Here is an 18,473-nt window from a genome sequence, read left to right as displayed (position 1 = left end):
TCAGGCTGGTGTCTTCAGCTTCGTGCTTCTAAGAGTGGTGTGTGATCGCAGCTGTTTCTTCCTTTTAACTGCCAGTGGGGTTGGAGCTGATTGGGTGGGAGCTTGGCTGTGTTCTGATTGGGTGGAGGTGTGTTCTGATTGGTTAAGGAGCCTGGCTGTGCTCTGATTGGATGGGGGGTTCGCTGTGCTCTGATTGGATATATATATGAATGCTTTTTTTCTTTTAGAGCACCCTGTCGGCCCAAATATGGGAAAGAGAAGTCTTTTTTTTTGTTAGCAATTCAAATTTTGGAAAGTGGTGTTCACTTTTATTGTTTTACTATGGATATGCCCAGGGATCATTCATCTGTTTTTAGTGTCATTGGTAACATATATATATATATACACACTGATTCAGGATTCAGACCATGATAAATCTCACTATGCAGCTTTTCATTCTGCTTCCTAGAAAAAAAAATCAGCCTAATTCTATCTGGCCATATGTTCTCAACTTAAAAGTGAATCGATTTTTTTCTTTAATCATCAGTCTGAGAAAGAACATAGTAATGACATCCCCACTCCTACTCCTATGGTAATTGGCTAAATGGAAACACATAACTTTGATTCTATTCTTTCCCATCCCACTAATCTTGTCAGAATTAAGGAGAAAATTATTTGCAGAAGACTGTTAAGTGTTTGGCATTTCTATTGTGGTGAAAACTGTAAATGTTATCCTTAGGCTAAAATAGCACAAGGACTTAGTAGAATTCATGAGAGAAAAATTGTCACTTTCTCTAAATTATGATCAATTCCACACTAGTGATTTATTGCATCTTCTAGAGTCACCCAACCATTGTTGTGCCAAAATAACAGTAATGTGGACAGGCTCTATATCACTTCAATGATAGCTGGGCAATGCTATGAAGAAGTTGTAAGTCACTAGTGCAAAAATAACCTATGTCATCACTCAATCATCTATTGCCTACCCTCCACATGCTTTGAACCCAATTCAAAGAATTGATGATGATCTTTACAACCTTGAACAACTTGGACCTGTAATATCTCAGTAAATGCCTGTATATAACTGGTGATTACAAGAGGATGATTTTCTCAGTTGTGAAGTCCTGGTTGAGGAACATCCTTCCTAGGGAGATGCATCTAATGCCCACCCTGAGATTTTTTTAATGCCACACTAGGTTGTTCCATCTTTAAAAGGGATTTTATTAGTAGTATTAATTTTTAGTATTTGTTATCGTAATGGATAGAACTAATTGTATATTTTAATTTTCAAGAGAATTCCAGGCAATTAATGTGATCATTCTTGTCTCACTCTTCTTTCCTGAAGAATACTTTGATTCCTGTATATATAATGCAGAAGTTGTATCCTAAAATTCTAGGTTTTTCTTCACATGTACAACTATTTTCTTGCTTCAAAGAAACATCCTTCTCAATGGCTTTTAAGGGAAATGGAGTTCATTTCTTTGTACTTAACAGTGATCCCAGCAAGCTTCCAATGCTGAAAGTTTTCTTTATTCAGAAGGAAGGACTCTTGCCTGAGCACCATCACATGAATGATTACTTGAATCACCACTGAATACTATTTAGAGACGCCCTCTACCACCTTTTTCCCAAAATAATTTGGAATAATTTAATGATCTCCTAGGAGTTTTCAACTTGCAAGATTGATATAAGCCTTCCCAGATAGATCAGACAGGAAACACAACCAGATGAGCTACTTTATAGTAGGACTACATAAACAGAAGCTTGCAAGTTTGAAAGTACAAATCTCCCACGGTCTCTTTTTATAGATTGGTAAGATAGGAAAAATCCTTTCTGAGTTTCTTAATCTGCATGTTATGCAGCTATGGGCTCTTCTCCCCCACCCCATCTCCCAAGTTTATTCCTACATCCCACATCCATTACATGCTGGGTCAGCTCACACTAAAGTAACCCCAGATTATCAGATGCTATATACCAAATTGTAAAGGCCAAACTATAATTTAATTGCCTTTGTCATTCTTGTGGATCATTTCAGAAGATACATAACTATGTAGGTTTGAGGGCTCATTCCTTTGGCAAGGAGCCCAGTGATAACACTCTTCTGCATATGCCAATAAAGTTACTTTGTTGCATCTATCTCCAATCCCTTTGGTTCCTAATTTCACTGGGTCTTTTTCCCACAACACTGTTATATCTCACAAAATCAAGAACAATTTGTTCCCAAGGAAATGGTACATTTCTGATTCACATTGTGTACTTCAAATTGGAAACACCTTCTTGACACTTTGTAGATTTCATTTTCTTTCATCCCTTTCTCACCATCATAATCTTCCCACTCACACTATCATCTGAGGACCTTGTGGACATCAGACAATATGAACTTGGTTGTGTGTTTGTTGAGTGCTTGGAATATTTAAGGAGAGTGGAAGGACATGGCCATGGACCCATAGACTTTCCAGATATTAATGGAGTTACTTCTACCACTTTCTTAAGTATATTTGTACCAATGTTAGCTCTTCAAGTTAGTACAGGCCACAAAGCCAAGTTATGAATGCTAAAACTGAAAATGCCTTTCCCTTTCCTGCCTTTACATTCCAGAGTACCAGGAAGGCTAAATTCTGAGACATTTATTCAAAATATATATGGCCTCAGATTTCATTTATCAGATTGTTGTCTATGTTGCCGTTCTTCATCCTGGCTCCCAAGGTTATTCTCACAGTCCATTACATCAGACTCTTTATAGTATGTCAGAAAGTTCTCCAATGACACTGAAGACTTCCACCAGATTTTGAGGTTTTGAGCCATCTGTATGCCAGATCTCTGTAGAAACTCAAGGACAATCTGAGCCCTCGTGGGCATGGGATGATATAGCCAGAAGGAACATTCAAGAGGAAGTTATGTCAACCTTAAAAGAGAAAGAGCTCTTTTGGGCAAACATTCGTTTTGGCTTCATTCTTTCACATTAGGCCAGTCGGCAATGCACTCATCCTGTCAGCCATGTTTCTTGGCCTTAGCAGCAATTAAGACAAGATTCTGCAGATAAGCAGTTGCTCATGCAGAGAACTGGGAAGCAAGAATCAGCTACAAGGCGGGGCCTAGTCTACTCCATTAACTTGGTGGAAGCGAATTGGGAAGCCCTTGGCTTACAGCCCAGCTTGATTACTTTAAACTGACAACAGGCCTTTCCATGCAGAAGCTAATAGGTACTTATAGTAGAAATTGCAAGTAGTGAGGAAAATATTTGCCAAGTTTTGGATGGCTGATTACCTTCATATGGGTGGCAGGGGCAGAAATCAAGCAGCAATTACAAGTGAAACAAAGTTTTAGAAAAATAACACATCATAAAAATAAAATTTAAAATGCAAATGATAATTTCCATCTTCCTGAAATGAACAAATTAACTTGTTTGTTTTGAATCTGGTATGAGTGTTCCAGCTATGTGCCAGTTTTCAGATGTTCTGCATGCTTTCATGGAAGATGGAGCTGAAGATTTTCACCTCTTCTTTGATAGCAGAATTCTGCTTTGGTTTGGATATGAAGACCAGGATTCATTGGGACAAACGAAGAAGAAAGGATAGCTGGAGATAGGGCTTCTTGAAATCTCTCAGAAGAAGGTGAATTTGAGTAGCATGAGACCTTCCCTCTGTTAAACATATTACATCATAATAAAAAATATGGCAAATTTTCTTGTGCTACTTTATCTCTGGATACAGAAAGAACATTACAGTCCATGAACGCTCTTTCAGAAATAGCCACATTGCATTGCATTGCATTTCAAGTGACAGGAGCTATTCCAATCCTGGAAGCAATACTATACAGCTTCCAGTTTCTTGCATTTGTAGCATCCAGCAGTTGCCGTGAAACTTCCCTCCTCACCTGTAGCTTTTCCGTACAGTATCTTCTTCCTGAAGCTTCTCCTATTCATGCATAAAAACTAATGTTTTTTGTCCATCTGTCATAATTTGCCTGTCATAGCAATCTGCTGCCATGGTCAGAACTAGATGAGGAAGGTTCTCATTGCTATCATGAATTAATTAATATATCAAACTTCTTAACTGCCATCTCATATAGAGAATAACATCATGAACAACAAAGGTTTATTATGCAGCAGAGACTGGATGGAACGATGACTGAATGGACACAAAATAAAGGTTCATTTTATTTTGACTCAAAAGAGAAACTAGCAATGATTTTTTGTTATGAAAGGAAAATGTTTATTTAGTCATGAAAATAATAGAGGAGGGGAGGAGAAGACATTCAATTATTATTGATCAGCTTAAAAGGTGAGAAGCAGCACAGATGGTCTGAAGCTAATATAGAAGCTAATATCATGGGCGAAAAGACAAGAACTAGAGCTGGGTGTGTGTGTATCTGTGCTATCCCTACACTTGGGAAGTATTTTAAAGTCTATATAAATCTGGAAATATTTAAAACAGTTTAGACAAAGTAAGGTTGAAAGTATTGGAAATCCAAAAAGGAATACCCTTTACATGCAATATATGTAATACATGTCACCAGTAGCATAGTCAATAACAAAGAAGCTATTGATCAGTTGAAATATTCTGATAGCTTGGCAGTCATAATATCTATCATCATCATCTCCACTACCTCCAGAGGTGCTTCTTTCAAAAACAAGGGAGAAACTGCTTTTACACACACACACACACACACACACACACACACACACACACACACACGGTTTTGCTTTGCTTTCGTCCATAATGAAAAGAATAATTAATGGCTTCCTATTTGGACAGCATGCATGCCACAGAAGCTGCACCAATATGATGGTAACTCAGGCATGCCTTAATCATTAGACATTCCTCAAGAGAACAAGAGAGTTGGTATCCCAAAGGTACCAATTATGCTTGTTTAATATTGATAGCTCTCTCTATAAAAGGCTGAGTTTCTCATTTTCACTCCAGAGCAGGTCTTATTTCCATCCTTCTTTTTTCACAAAAGAGCTTTTCAGAATTTAGAATTGGTTCCCTTTGAACTTTTGTGGATTTGTCAGAAAGCAGAGGATAGAGAGGGAAAAGAAAACCATAATAAATAAACACCCAAACTAAAACCCACAAAGCTAGAGAGGCCACACATTGGGACTAACATAACTATTCTGTAGTTTTAATTTAATGTTACCTTTGATTTATTTATTCATTGTTAACTCTTTACAGCCAGTGTTTCTCAACCGTGGCAACTTTAAGATGTGTGGATTGCAAGCCCAGAATTCCCTATCCAGCATGACTGGCTGGGAATTCTGGGATTTGAAGTGCACACATCTTAACTCTGCCAAGGTTGAGAAACACTGTTTTACGCTAAAACAAAGGGATGCCATAGGTGCTCATTATATTTTCATTAAAGCATTTAACATGAGGTTAATCATTAAATCCCCAATATAATCCAGGGATTTCATCTGCAGCTCACAGAAAAATTGGGACTACAGTTCCAATCAGGAGGACTCTGGGGAATTCTGAGAGTGGCAATTTCAGTGCATCTGTAGGATGCTGGGTTGGGAAAGGCTATCAATCATAAGGCATCAGAACCTAATTCCCTGATAACTAATAGCCAGTGATGTTTTGCTGTATATTATTGTAAGTAGAAGGTTCCTATACTAAAAAACAAACAGTATTTTTCTCAGGAGCATACAACATTGAAACAAATGATAAAAATGAATGGGAATTTTTAAAAATTCTTATAAGAAAACTAGAAAAAACATTTTAATGCAAAATTACATATGGAATGACAGTATGAGGTTCAACACTTTTCAGAAAGAGGAAGTATTATAAAAAGTTCAGCAATCCCAACATTTGGTAGTATAAAACAGCTTGGTTTGCTGCTATTTTTGATGATTTTTTGTGGATGAAACAAAAAAATATTGAGGTTCAATGCACTGCAGTTTTCTGAGACGCTTATGTGGGAAAACCATTCATTGTTAATCAGTAATTTTTTTCTTGCATGTTTGCAATTGATTCAAATAATAATAAAATATTATGTGTTCTTTTAATTATTTGAAATATATAATTTGATTCTTTATGCATCTTAGCTTGTATTTTAATTCCTGTGTAATTAAGACATACAGTATTTATAACCATAGGAAGGTGAGGTGTCATGCAGGGTTTTTCCCCCCCTTAAGAAATCTACTTTCAAAAAGAAATCTTGATTGAAAGTCAAGGCAAAATCAAGTATACTGTACTCTATCATTAAAAACTATTGTTCTTCACATTAATGAATAATTTAGGCCTATCATTATGAGAACTGGGATTTCTTGGTGGGGAAAAGAACTTTCACTTTGAATATACAGGAGTCATATTGCTCGGTGCCTCTTTTCATTTCCCTCCAAGAAATTTCCTCAGTCTGGTAGATAGATTCATTACCATAGTTACCTCAGAATCTTTTGAAAACTGCCCAATCATTTCTTGCATTTAGACTGAAGTAAGAAAACATGTCAGTATATTTTGTTTCTTGTTGGATATAGTATTTACTTCCAGGAGTTCTATTTCTGTAACTTTGGTGCATCAACAGAAGGAAGGAACAGAGGGACAAAGTACTATCACAATTAGGAACAGTGGGAAAAACATCCAAACAATATTTGCCATTTTTGGTATACCTTGAACTAGCCCCACCTAGCAAATGAAATTTTTTGTAAAACATGCATAGATATATACATTTTTAATGTACTATTTCAGCAAATGTTCCACTCATAAAAAATCTGGAAAGACTAGAATGGCTGATTTAATATCAGTTTAGCTTGGAGAAAATAGATTTCAGGATTAGAAAGGCCAATGCTATGGTACATACAGTATGTAATAGGGTTGTTGTTAGTTGCAAAGTCCGACCCATTGCGACCCCATGGACAACGTTCCTCCAGGCCTTCCTGTCCTCTACCATCTTCTGGAGTCCATTTAAGCTCATGTAATAGGGTTACAATATGTTTATGTGATCTCATGTAAGTGTTAAAAATTCACAAACTAATGAAAGTGTCAAATGTTTACAGAGATTCTCAGTCATCCAGGTCATGGTTGTCCCAAAGATGCTTTTTCAAAAGACAACTGGACTTCCTTGTTTGCTTGAAAACTCACCCAAGAAGCTTCTTCAGTTCATGAACTGAAGAGGGTTCTTGGATGAGAAGTGAAACATCTTCAAGCAAACAAAGAAAATCCAGTTGTCTTTTGAAAAAAATGCCTTTGGGATAATGGAGGTGTCAATGGATTGCCAAAAATGATGCAAGGCAGTGGCAAAAAATGAATCAGATACTATTGTTTGCATTCAAATTTTTGCCAGAAAAACGAACAGCAGAGGATAGAGCCCTGAATTCACACACTTCTTACTTTTATTCAAGAATTCACAAAGTTTATAACCTCTCCAAGGAAAACACTGTTGTGATCATAAGATATACGTTGTTGCCTTCATCCTTGGAGACAGCAATAATCAGGAATGTTTTGGGTGGAACAGGCTAGAGCAAATTGGAAATTTATTAGGAAACACAAATATACACATTTTTCAGAGATAACATTATAGCCTTATGAGTTCCTTACAATGGAAATACAGTAGAGAAGTGAGATTCCTACATTGTAATGCTTGAAACTTTGCAATACCCTACTAGAGATTTGGATATCTGGATCTTAGGATGACAAGAAAGCAGAGAATTCATACCAACTCAAACATTGATCTTTTCAAATGCATTCTAATTTATATTTGTAATCATTGTAATTTTACACTAAAGGTTCATTCACATTCAGAGGCCCAACTTACTTTGATTGATGATGCTAGTCCATATAACAATGGCATAAACATATGACAACCTTTCTTTTTTTACCATGTCCTCCTAAATTTATCATCAAGCCAGCCACAGTTGCTTTGGATATTGAGAGATGAATGGCATATACATTTAATAAATAAATAAAATCAGATCTTCAATCCATATCTGTGATCACTAAAAATTTTCCTTAGCAATTCTGATTTAAGATTGTTTTTTCTTGTTTAAGCACACAATCTGGGCATTATTTCTGGTCCCCTTGGGGATATAATCAGCCTGATATTCAGCAATCACTTAACACTTATGAGGAGAACAATCTTTCTCCTTCAAGCCCCAGGTTATTTTAAAGGTCCCTTCTTTTTTGGTAGCAGGACAGTCCAGTTCCTCTAAACCAGCTTCTATATCTGCCAAATCTCTAAGAAAAGTTTTGGCTCAGAGAACTAATCAGTGTGAAGAACAGTGATAGGTCTGCATAGTGAAGCAAGGGAAAAACAGGTAACTTTTCCCTGTTGATTCACAATGCAGCTCTCCCCATGCCTGTCACTTATAATTTGTCTGCTTTTGATAGATCTAGCAATTTTTTTTAGTAGTATTCCAGAATAGTACTAATACCCTGTCAAAAAGAAGCCCATCCAACAATTGATGTCAACTGATAGTCAAATTCCCTATGAACACCCTCTGTCAACCACATGGTCCAAACATGAGCATGTTTTGACAAGATACCCAAACTATCTGTCTAACAAGCTATCAAAACCTGCCTCCTGGCTACAGATTCATTTTATTTTAAGGAAAAACATTTTTAGATGTTTTCTGGATCTGGTGATGTTTACTGGGAGAAATTTTTGTTCTTTAAAAAAAGATGGAAGATCTCACCTTAATTGGAATTGTACATCATAAATGTGGACAACTCCATTTGACAGCAGTGTCCCTATGACAAGGGCCTTCCATGGGAACAGTAAATTGTATGTGAGCCCAGTTTTCTACAGCCTTGGTACTTGGTAGTTAACATTTTAGCTTGCAATGTGGGAGAATCCTAAGATATCTGGGTTGCTAACCCAGAATAATATTTGAGGGCCTATAACAGACACGTTTAGGTATGTTCCAAAGCTGGTTGAAGCAGTTCAGATAGTGGCCAACTGTTAAACAAAGTTTTACGAAGATGTGAGTTTTACTCATATCCTCAGTTTAAAATCTGTTTCTTTCCACCCTCTCAAAAAGAGGGTAGCAACTCATGGGAATTCTAGTTCCTTAGACTTGGTGCATTCATGGTGGTGCAGTGTCACTAATGCAAGTTCCATACCCTTTTCTCTGTTGTTGATGACACACATACAAAACAGATGGGGCTTTGCATTGAAAAGCCTTGCCCATTATATATCTGGCCCCCCCTCTCTCACACACACACATAAGCTGCTGCTTACCAGTTTATTCAAATACACTGTCAGACTGTGGAACTCTATTTGGTTAAAACAGTGGTTCTCAACCTGTGGGTCGGGACCCCATTTGGGGTCGATCGACCATTTCACAGGGGTCGCCAAGCAAGGCTGTCTGCCATTTTTTGTCCACCATTTTTTTGTCCGCCATTTTTTCCCCCTTTTCCGGCGGGTGCCTTACTTCCCTTGGCCTGGGCCAGCTGGTGGTCGGCCTGCTCCGTCTCTGCCGCTTGCCAGCTACGCGACGGCCGGTGCAGGGGGCGGAACCACGCATGCGCGGCGCTCCCGGGCAGGGAAATTCCTCGACTTACGACCGGTTGGGTAGTCCTCGACTTATGACCGGTTTAGTCCTCGACTTACGACCGGTTGGGGTCGCGGCATTAAAAAGGTTGAGAACCACTGGGTTAAAATGACACCATACATCTGCTTGGAACCTCAAGAACTGCAAGGCACAAACAATATTTCAAGGTAAAGGGGAAAAAAAACCTCTTAAGAAAAGATCCAAAAAAGTTCACTGAGATCTGAGTATGTTCAAAATTGGGCAGAGGATGCTGGCTGACTTGAGGACCAGGAAAGAAAGACAAAAATCCAAGATTAAAGAGGAATGGAAAGGAGCACCCAAAAGAAGAGATGTCAGACTGAAATAATCAACCCCACAGAGTTTTCTTCGTTTCACAATATTTATAGATACCCCCCATCCTTGAGGCTGACTCTGGGCAGCACACAAGAGCCAACCAGACAGAAAACCTTAGCATATTTTAACAATTAATCAATTTACCAACCATAAATAATAGATGGATGTCATCACTCATCCTAGTAAAACAGACTCACGTTTGATGACCTTCCTGAACCAGGGAAGGGTCAAGCCAATCAGACCTGCACTGCAGCCTCTCCCATAGTATGGAGACTACTACCTGCATCATAGCACAAGTCCCCTTAACTTCACGTGTGGGTAGATCTTTAGCCTTCTTTGTAAGTGTTGCAAATCCCAATAAGGAATCAGAACTTGGGGAAAGAGCTACCTGCATATTCCAGAATAGATTCCAGAATAGATCCATCTGGATGAAGCTGTTGTGTCAATAATACTTTCAATTTTGATTCAAAAGCTATTCAGCCTTTTGGCTAAGATCAAGCATAGTATCTGTTCTTATCAGTTTCACAATACTTTCAGTTTTGATTCACTTGTGTGATCTTTAAATCAGATTAGTATAAATTGTGAATAATCCATCAAGCATGTGGCATTTGAGCCTGATTTGAATGTGATACACCACATAGTTCATAGGCGCTGTCAAGATATAGCAAGCAAGCAAGTGGTAGAAAGGGGGCTTTTGCTTTGCTTTGTTTGTCCTTATTCCTTAGCAGAAATTGAGGGAATGCAGCATTCAGAAAGTAAGCAATAATTAAATTGGTTTTAGAAACAACTGCCCTCAACCAGTAGTGGGATTCAAATATGTGAACAACCGGTTCTCTGTGTGGATGCCACTTCTGGAAGTCCATTCTGGGCCTGGGCAACAAAAACTTAGCTACCAGTTCTGTTGAACTGGTGCGAACAGGCTGAATCTCACCACTGCCTTCAACACTCAAGGGCCTTTAGTTCTTATTCAAACTTCTGAATATTAGCTGAATTTTGCAACATAGCCATCTCTGAATGCTTGTGAAATAAACCAAAGAAACAACAACAAAAAAGAGCGAGATTTATATACTGTCACCTTCTTACAACATTCTTCATTTGCTGGGAGAAAATTTAGGTATGTAAAACAGTTTCTTTGGTTGGAAAACTCTCCTGAGATTCTTTAAGACCTTTTGCGTTTTAAATGCTCTCTCCTCCTTAAAGGATTTTCCAGACAATCTGTTCTGACTGCAGCAAATGCTGCCAATTATTAGCTGTTTATTATTCAGTGACCAGACAATTTCCCTTCATGTTGTACTTTTGTTTCTGAAAGTTCGTATTTTCAACATGGAATATTCTACATTTTATACTTGGGGAAAGGGTTAGATCAATATATGCCAGAATGATTTCTGTTTGTAAAATGGATGGTAGTACTACAAATGGGTAGGGGTGGGTGACTCATATTTTCTTAGACAGAGCATATAAACAACCTCATCCAGTTGGAAGAGAGAGAGAGAGAGAGAGAGGGAGGGAGGGAGGGAGGGAGGGAGAGAGAGAGAGAGATGTCAAAATCTTTCTCCTGACTCTTTATTTTCTTTCTGTAGTGGTGATGGGGGTGTCCAGAATTCATTCTATGGCAATTGCAGGCAAGATCACTATGGTATCTTTCTTAGTTAGCATTTCCACTTGGATTTAAACATTTTTCTTTTCCACTTTTCAAACATAAGGCAGCTCATAACCCATTTTTTTCCATAGCCTAGTAAGGTAGGACAGGTGGAAATGGAATGACTTTGAATAAGCTCCAGGGCTGGCCTTGAAATTAGATCCTTTGACAACTGGGCTGTGAGGTCACTAAGGAAAGATCGCTCTCCAGTTTGAACTAGTTGCTTTACCATTTTGTAATTCTAAGTGTTTAAAAAGAAATGCAGTTATTTGCTGTGTTTTAACTAATAAAGCTTCACTGAATACATTTCTATAGTAGAGTTTTATCCAATAAATTAGATAATTAAGTCTAGGTTACAGCTGAAATCTGTATGTTCTAGTGAAATTCTTTAAGCCCCGCCCCCATTTCAACAGCAGCAAAATAGCATTTATTTGTTCCCTAAAACTGTCAATCAATTTCAACTCTGATGAAAGCAAGTGCTTTCCCAGTTCCTTAATTTCTTCTTCATTATCTTCCTGGTACTGATTTAGTACTACGTAGTTGCTTGTCTCAGATTCAAAACAACAGCCATCACCTTGAGTCTGAATCCCATCTTTCTAAGCAGTTTAGGAATTTTTGTGGACATGGAATTACAGGAATTTGAAAGCAACATACCTACAAGCTGCTAGGTAGGGAAAGGATAATTTGGTACAATTATTGGATATGCCATTGCGTTGGTGTGTAAGCTGGTATGCTTAAGGTGTTTTTTTTTTATTCCTGTGCATCTCTCTCTCTCTCTCTCTCTCTCTCTCCCTCTCTCTCTCTCTCTCTCTCTCTTGTATCTATCTATCTATCTTTATCCTTGCTGTGGTACTGCATCTGCTTTACAGTTGATTAAATCTAGACTCTACTATTGTCCTGCCTTTCTGTTCCCGTGTTTTGCTACAAGGAAGAAGTTCTCTGTCATGTATCTCACTGGCAAGGCCAAATCAAAAAGGACAATGTAAGAAAGGCTTTTCAGCTGCATTCATTAGTCACAGCTCCTTTCTCTCCAAAATCTGGTATGATGGGCTCCCAAACTCCTTTTGAATGGAAGAAGCTTCCAGGGAATAAAAGATGACTAGGTAACAGCCCTCAACAACTTTTTCAAAGACAAAAGTGCAGATACACAAGCAGAAAAAAAGCCACTTGTGACAACCTGAACAGCAGGAAAATATTCAAGTCTGCCAATTAATAAGGGATGGGAGCTCATTTACCACCTGTATAGTACTTTTGAGAGGGGGTGGGAAGGAGACCGAAGGGAAAAAAAATTGTGCCAGCCTTTCATCTTGGTTCAGAGCTTCACATGCTATGTCAAGCAATGCAGTTGGGGGAGGAGGCCAGTGAAAAAATCTCACAGCTCTGGGAAGGCTGCTGCCTACATCTCCAACTCTGACTGCCTGCCTGTAAAACCCACCAGATTTATCAACAGCAATGAAACACATAGTCTTATATACTCTAATGTGTTTGTCCCAAAGAATTTCTGGACACCTGTCATATTTATGAAGGGCCCTGGGAGAAATATATATGACATGCTATATATACAATATAGATAATCCTTGTTTAGTGACCACAATTGGGACCAGCAACTTGGTCATTAATCAAAGCAGTTGGTAAGAAAAACCAGAGCTGTGCTTGTGATCTTCAGCTTTCATTTGCTTTATAGAATTATGAAAGTTGTAAATGTGAGGATTGGTTGTAGTTGCTTTTTCATCACGGTCGTAACTGCAAATGGTCACTGAGCAAGGCAATCACTAAAAGAGAACTACTTGTATGCTTAAAAGTATATTAAGAACTTTATAAACCATAAAACCAACGATGGACCGAGTTCTTCAAATTTGTATCAGAAGTAATCTATTATTTATTTTTATCCTGCCTTCCTTTATTTTATAAATAACTCAAGATGCCTAGTACATCTTCCTCTTCCGATTTTTCCACAACAGGAACCTGTGAGGTGAGTTAACTGGCTATTATGTCCATTTTTTTTAGATATTAAGTTTGGGTCTGGAGAAAATTCAGGTCTTTGATGTTACTACAGAGAAGTCACATATTTGGTTCCTAAAAATAGAAATGGAAAGAAGGGAGATTAGTACCTGTTGGTAGATCTTTGACTTTTCAATGATCAACCTAAGGCCTATAGGGAAATAACACTATTCCAACTGGGGTTGCTAGAAAAATGGTACAACCGAACACTAGTGAAGTTCTTTTAAAGGGGAAAAACACAGAGAAAAATAGGAAACTCAGGATAAGAAAACAGTAAAAACATTTCTAGGTTTCAAAGCAGCAACCTTCTATTTACAATTGCAAGAGTTATAACCATCATAGAAAGAGTAGGCTTAAAAGACTTTTAAAAGGCATAGGGCAATAAAAAAAGGATTTTTAAAAGCTGCTTTTAACCTTAAAAAGAGTTACTACTATAATAAAAAATATCTTAAAATATTGATCTTATTCACATGTGAATGTATTCTCAGATGCACACTTCCTGCCAAACACACACACACACACACACACACACAATTAATGCTGAATCATCAGTGAAGAATTGCCCATTCCTAGATATGCTTGGATTAACAAAGACTAGAGTATTGCGGAAGTATTAATTATTGAGTAGATGTGTGTACTTTTTCTTTCCTCCAACAGTTCATTTTTATTACAGTCTTTATATTGGTTACACTATTGGTTTTTAAGCCATCCAGAGTCATGTGTAAATTGAAAGTATAATATATATACTATATGTGTGTGTGCATAGTTTTTAAATTTGAAGTTCCACATTTCCAATCTATCCATAAATGAATGATATTCAAAAATGCTCTGGGTCTGAACTTTCTGCATCATGCAAGTTTTTAGATATAGTTTACCATGGTATTTGCCACTGTAAATAGCCACTTGTGGATTCTGCAAACCAAGATGAATGGGAGAAAAGGTGACTATCTTGACATTGTCAAAAATATTAGTGAAAATGATGAATTGTGTTGGCCTTATGCTAGAATAATTCCATCTATGTTACACATTGCCCAGCATCACTTGATTTTGAGATGGGCAGCTGTATAAATATGATGAATAAATGAATAAAATAAATAAATCTCTGGAATTTATATCTAAAATTTGTTATTATAGAAATGTAGTTTAAGGAAGAAGCAATTCTTGTGGAAGGAGAGCAAAGCACTGTCAGAAACCTGACTGTTATTACTCCTGTGCCTCTGTGTTTCCTAAAAAAATTGGCTTCAGAAGAACTCTGCCATCGCTTTGATTCAGGAGAAAAAAATTGTTGTGGGCTGTGTGCAAAGTGTGCAATGCTGGGAATAAAAAGAATTCAAACCATGCCTGTTACTGTATAACCAAAGAAATCTCTTTGAAATCTATTGCTTTAAGCAAAATTGCCAATTCTTGAATTCACACTGATTTTGTGCTCTCTATGTGACCTTTTATAGACTTATAAATGCCAGTACTTTGCATATCTGCTACAATAACAGCACTTTCTCTCTTTATTTAAAACTGTGTCTATACGATCAAATGTCCATTGAATTTAATATTTTTATTCCAGATACATTGTTATCCCTCATCCCCCAAGTATTTTGCTGTAATTTGCTTTCATGACACGCATGCCTGCTCTTTCTTACTCTTCACAGGTAGTTCTTTGCAGGGCTTTTTTTCTCATAGAACGCCCAGAACGGAGTTCCGGCACCTTTTTTGGATGGAACCTTGGGTAGGCAAGGCGGGTTGTATGACGTGTGTGCGTTCCATCACCTTTTTTTTTTTTTTTTTTACAAAAAAAGCACTGGTTCTTTGTATTTGGGAGGTTAACTTTATATAAAAAAAAACACACAAAGTAGTTCTAATTTGGGGGGGTTGGACAAGATCATGTTTTGCCCACTGGGTAATGATGTGTCCTGAGCCTGCAGAAGCAGGCTCGGGACGTTGCAAGAGTCCCGGGCATTTGCAGAAGCTGCCCGGGACCAGACTGAGTGGCGCCGGCCTTGTGCACATGCGCAAGGTGGGAAAATACCGCCTCATGATTGGTTGAACTTGCCCAGGGATCAGAAGGTATAAATAGAGGCCTGCGTGCCTCTGCTCGGGTTCTTCGTAGAATGGAAGCAGAGAATAAAGACTTGTTAGAAATGCTTCGTCTCAAGCGCCATTATTCTCCGGACTTAACACTGGCGACGAGGATGGGATCCAGTCTCTACAGCTAGAAAGGCTTAAAGACTCACCCAAAGAAGTCCGGAAGAGAAAACGGCGTGGAAGTCAGCGTTATCCTGCCAGTACGAAATCGCTGGAGGGTGCATGCGACTGAAGAAGACCTGATCCTCGATCATGGCGAAAGTTGGGCGTTTGGTGGAATTCGACGTCTCTCACCCCGAGAGGTGGGAATCTTATGTTGCAAGAGTCGAGACGTATTTCCGCATAAACCAGATTCGGGAGGAAGGCTTAAAGACTGCCACATTGTTGTGCGTGTGTGGGCAAGATGCCTTTGAGATTGCCGAGAGCTTAATCGCCCCGGACTCGCTGGAAACGGTATCATACTCCGATCTGAAGAAAACCTTAAAGGAACATTTCCAACCCAAGCAATCTGTCATGGTTTGGAGGCACACATTTCAACAGAGAGATCAGCGAGTTGGAGAATCAGCAAAAGACTACATTGCAGCCTTGAGAAGAGCAGCTAAACCGTGCGACTTCAAGGACTTAGAGGAAAGACTGCGCGATCGTTTTGTGTGTGGACTGAGGAACACAGAATTACAACAGAGGCTGTTCACCAGGGAAGATGTCTCCTTCCAAGATGCTCTGTGAGAGGTTTCGGCTGAAGAAGCTGCCGGTGGGGCGGTCAAGAACATGCGGCCCAAGCGAAATGTTCCAGAGACTGCCACTATTCACAAGGAAGACGTGCGTGAGGATTCGGAAGAAGATCCTGAAGAAGAGGTGGACAAGCTTTACCAAGCAGCTGGGAGGAGGTCCAAAGATCGTCAGGACAAGGGCCCAGCTGAGCTTCGTTGCCTCGGATGTGGTGGACGCCACAAGCGAGCGGAATGTCGGTTCCGTTCCGCCATCTGCCGAGCATGCGGAAAGAAGGGCCACATCGCTGCGGTCTGCCTGGGTCGACAGAAGGTACAACCGAAGGAAGAATTGAATCTGAAAGGTACCAGGGTGCCCAGCCAAAACAGGGTGGGGTTCTGTGCAACACGCCGGAACATTTTAAGAATAGGCGCACACAAACCCCTTAAAAAGAAATTAACACTTAAAGTGAAATTGCAGGGAGTTCCATTGTCGATGGAACTTGACCCGGGGTCTGCCCTATCCATAATTTCCCTCAATACATTTCACAAAATCTGCAGCAGCAGTGGCCAGTGAGTTTCATTAAGGCCCTCTAATGTAATCCTTATGGATTTCCAAAATTCTCGTGTGCGTTAAGGGGGAGGCCACCCTTAAGGTACAGTACAAGGATTTTGCAGGCCCCCTAGACGTGTTGGTTGTGGGGGGTGAGTGAACGAGTCTCATCGGACTCGAGTGGTTTGAGGCCTTGGGAATTCAGGTAACAGGGCTAAATAAATTGCAAACACAGACCCTTGCAGACGTATGCAAGGAGTTTGCAGATGTGTTCAGTTCTGAACTAGGGTCCTATACAGGACCTCCTGTCTCACTTAAGTTAGATCCAACGGTACAGCCCATCAGGGTTAAGCCTAGGAGGGTGCCNTTAAGAGTAAGATTGACGCTGAACTGGACAAGTTGCTCCAGCAAGGCATTCTAGAGCCTGTAGATTCCAGCCCGTGGGAAACCCCCATTGTAACGCCTTTAAAGGCAAATGGGGACATCCGGATTTGTGCTGACTACAAGTGCACACTAAACAAGGCCCTACAGCAACATGCGTATCCTGTGCCTGTAGTGAGCCACATCCTGGCTTCCCTCAAGGAGGGAAAATTTTTTGCTAAGCTTGATTTGGCTCAGGCATATCAACAGCTGCCTGTTGATGATGCTGCAGCTGAGGCCCAAACTATTGTCACCCATCGTGGGGCTTTCAGGGTGAAGAGGTTAAAGTTTGGGGTGAATGTCGCTCCTGGCATTTTTCAGAGTGTAATGGAAAACACCCTGAGGGGTATTCCTGGTGTCTGTCCTTATTTTGATGACGTTCTCATCGCAGGAGACTCTCCACAAGTGCTGGCTGAGCGTTTAAAGGCTGTTTTGTTTTGTTTCCGGAGAGCAGGTCTTAAACTTAAACAGGACAAATGTAAGATTGGTGTGCAGTCTACTGAGTTCCTAGGGTTCAAGATAGATGTGCAGGTTATCCACCCATCTGATGCTAAGCTCAAAGCTATTCAGAAGGCTCCAAGCCCCAAGTCTAAGGGCGAATTACAAGCCTTTTTGGGTTTATTGAATTTCTATCATGCTTTTCTACCTCACAAAGCTGCTATTGCTGAACCTTTGCACAGACTTCTTGACAAGAATGTGTGTTGGCGCTGGACCAAAGTCCATGAGGCCAGTTTCAATGAGGTTAAAGCCTTACTCACATCCAATGTGGTGTTGGCTCATTTTAATGAGCAGTTGCCAGTGTGTCTGGCTTGTGATGCCTCACCCTACGGTGTGGGCGCTGTTCTTAGCGATTTGATGGCTGATGGGACTCAGGTCCCTGTGGCTTATTACTCTAGGACATTATCTGCTGCTGAGCGCAACTATGCTCAAATTGATAGGGAGGCTTTGGCTCTGGTGGCTGGTTTTAAAAAGTTCCATGACTTTATCTATGGCTGCCATATTACGGTCTTTACTGACCACAAGCCTTTGTTGGGACTATTCACTACCTCCAAAGAAACTCCTCATATACTGTCCCTCCGCATGCTGCGTTGGTCCATCTTCCTCTCAGCTTATGACTATTCACTGGTCCATAAGCCTGGTAAGGAAATGGGTCATGCAGATGCTTTAAGTAGGCTGCCATTACCTACTGTGGAGCCTGATCCCGCTCCTGCTGTACACATATTGTCCATTCAGGAGTTGCCTGAATGTCCCCTCAATGCTAGGGATGTGGCTGCT

Source organism: Protobothrops mucrosquamatus, unplaced genomic scaffold (assembly GCF_001527695.2).
Source record: "Protobothrops mucrosquamatus isolate PMUCROS unplaced genomic scaffold, P.Mucros_1.0 scaffold757, whole genome shotgun sequence".
Classification (NCBI taxonomy): domain Eukaryota; kingdom Metazoa; phylum Chordata; class Lepidosauria; order Squamata; family Viperidae; genus Protobothrops; species Protobothrops mucrosquamatus.
The sequence above is the reverse complement of the archived record's forward strand: the minus strand, read 5'-3'. Positions refer to the sequence as shown.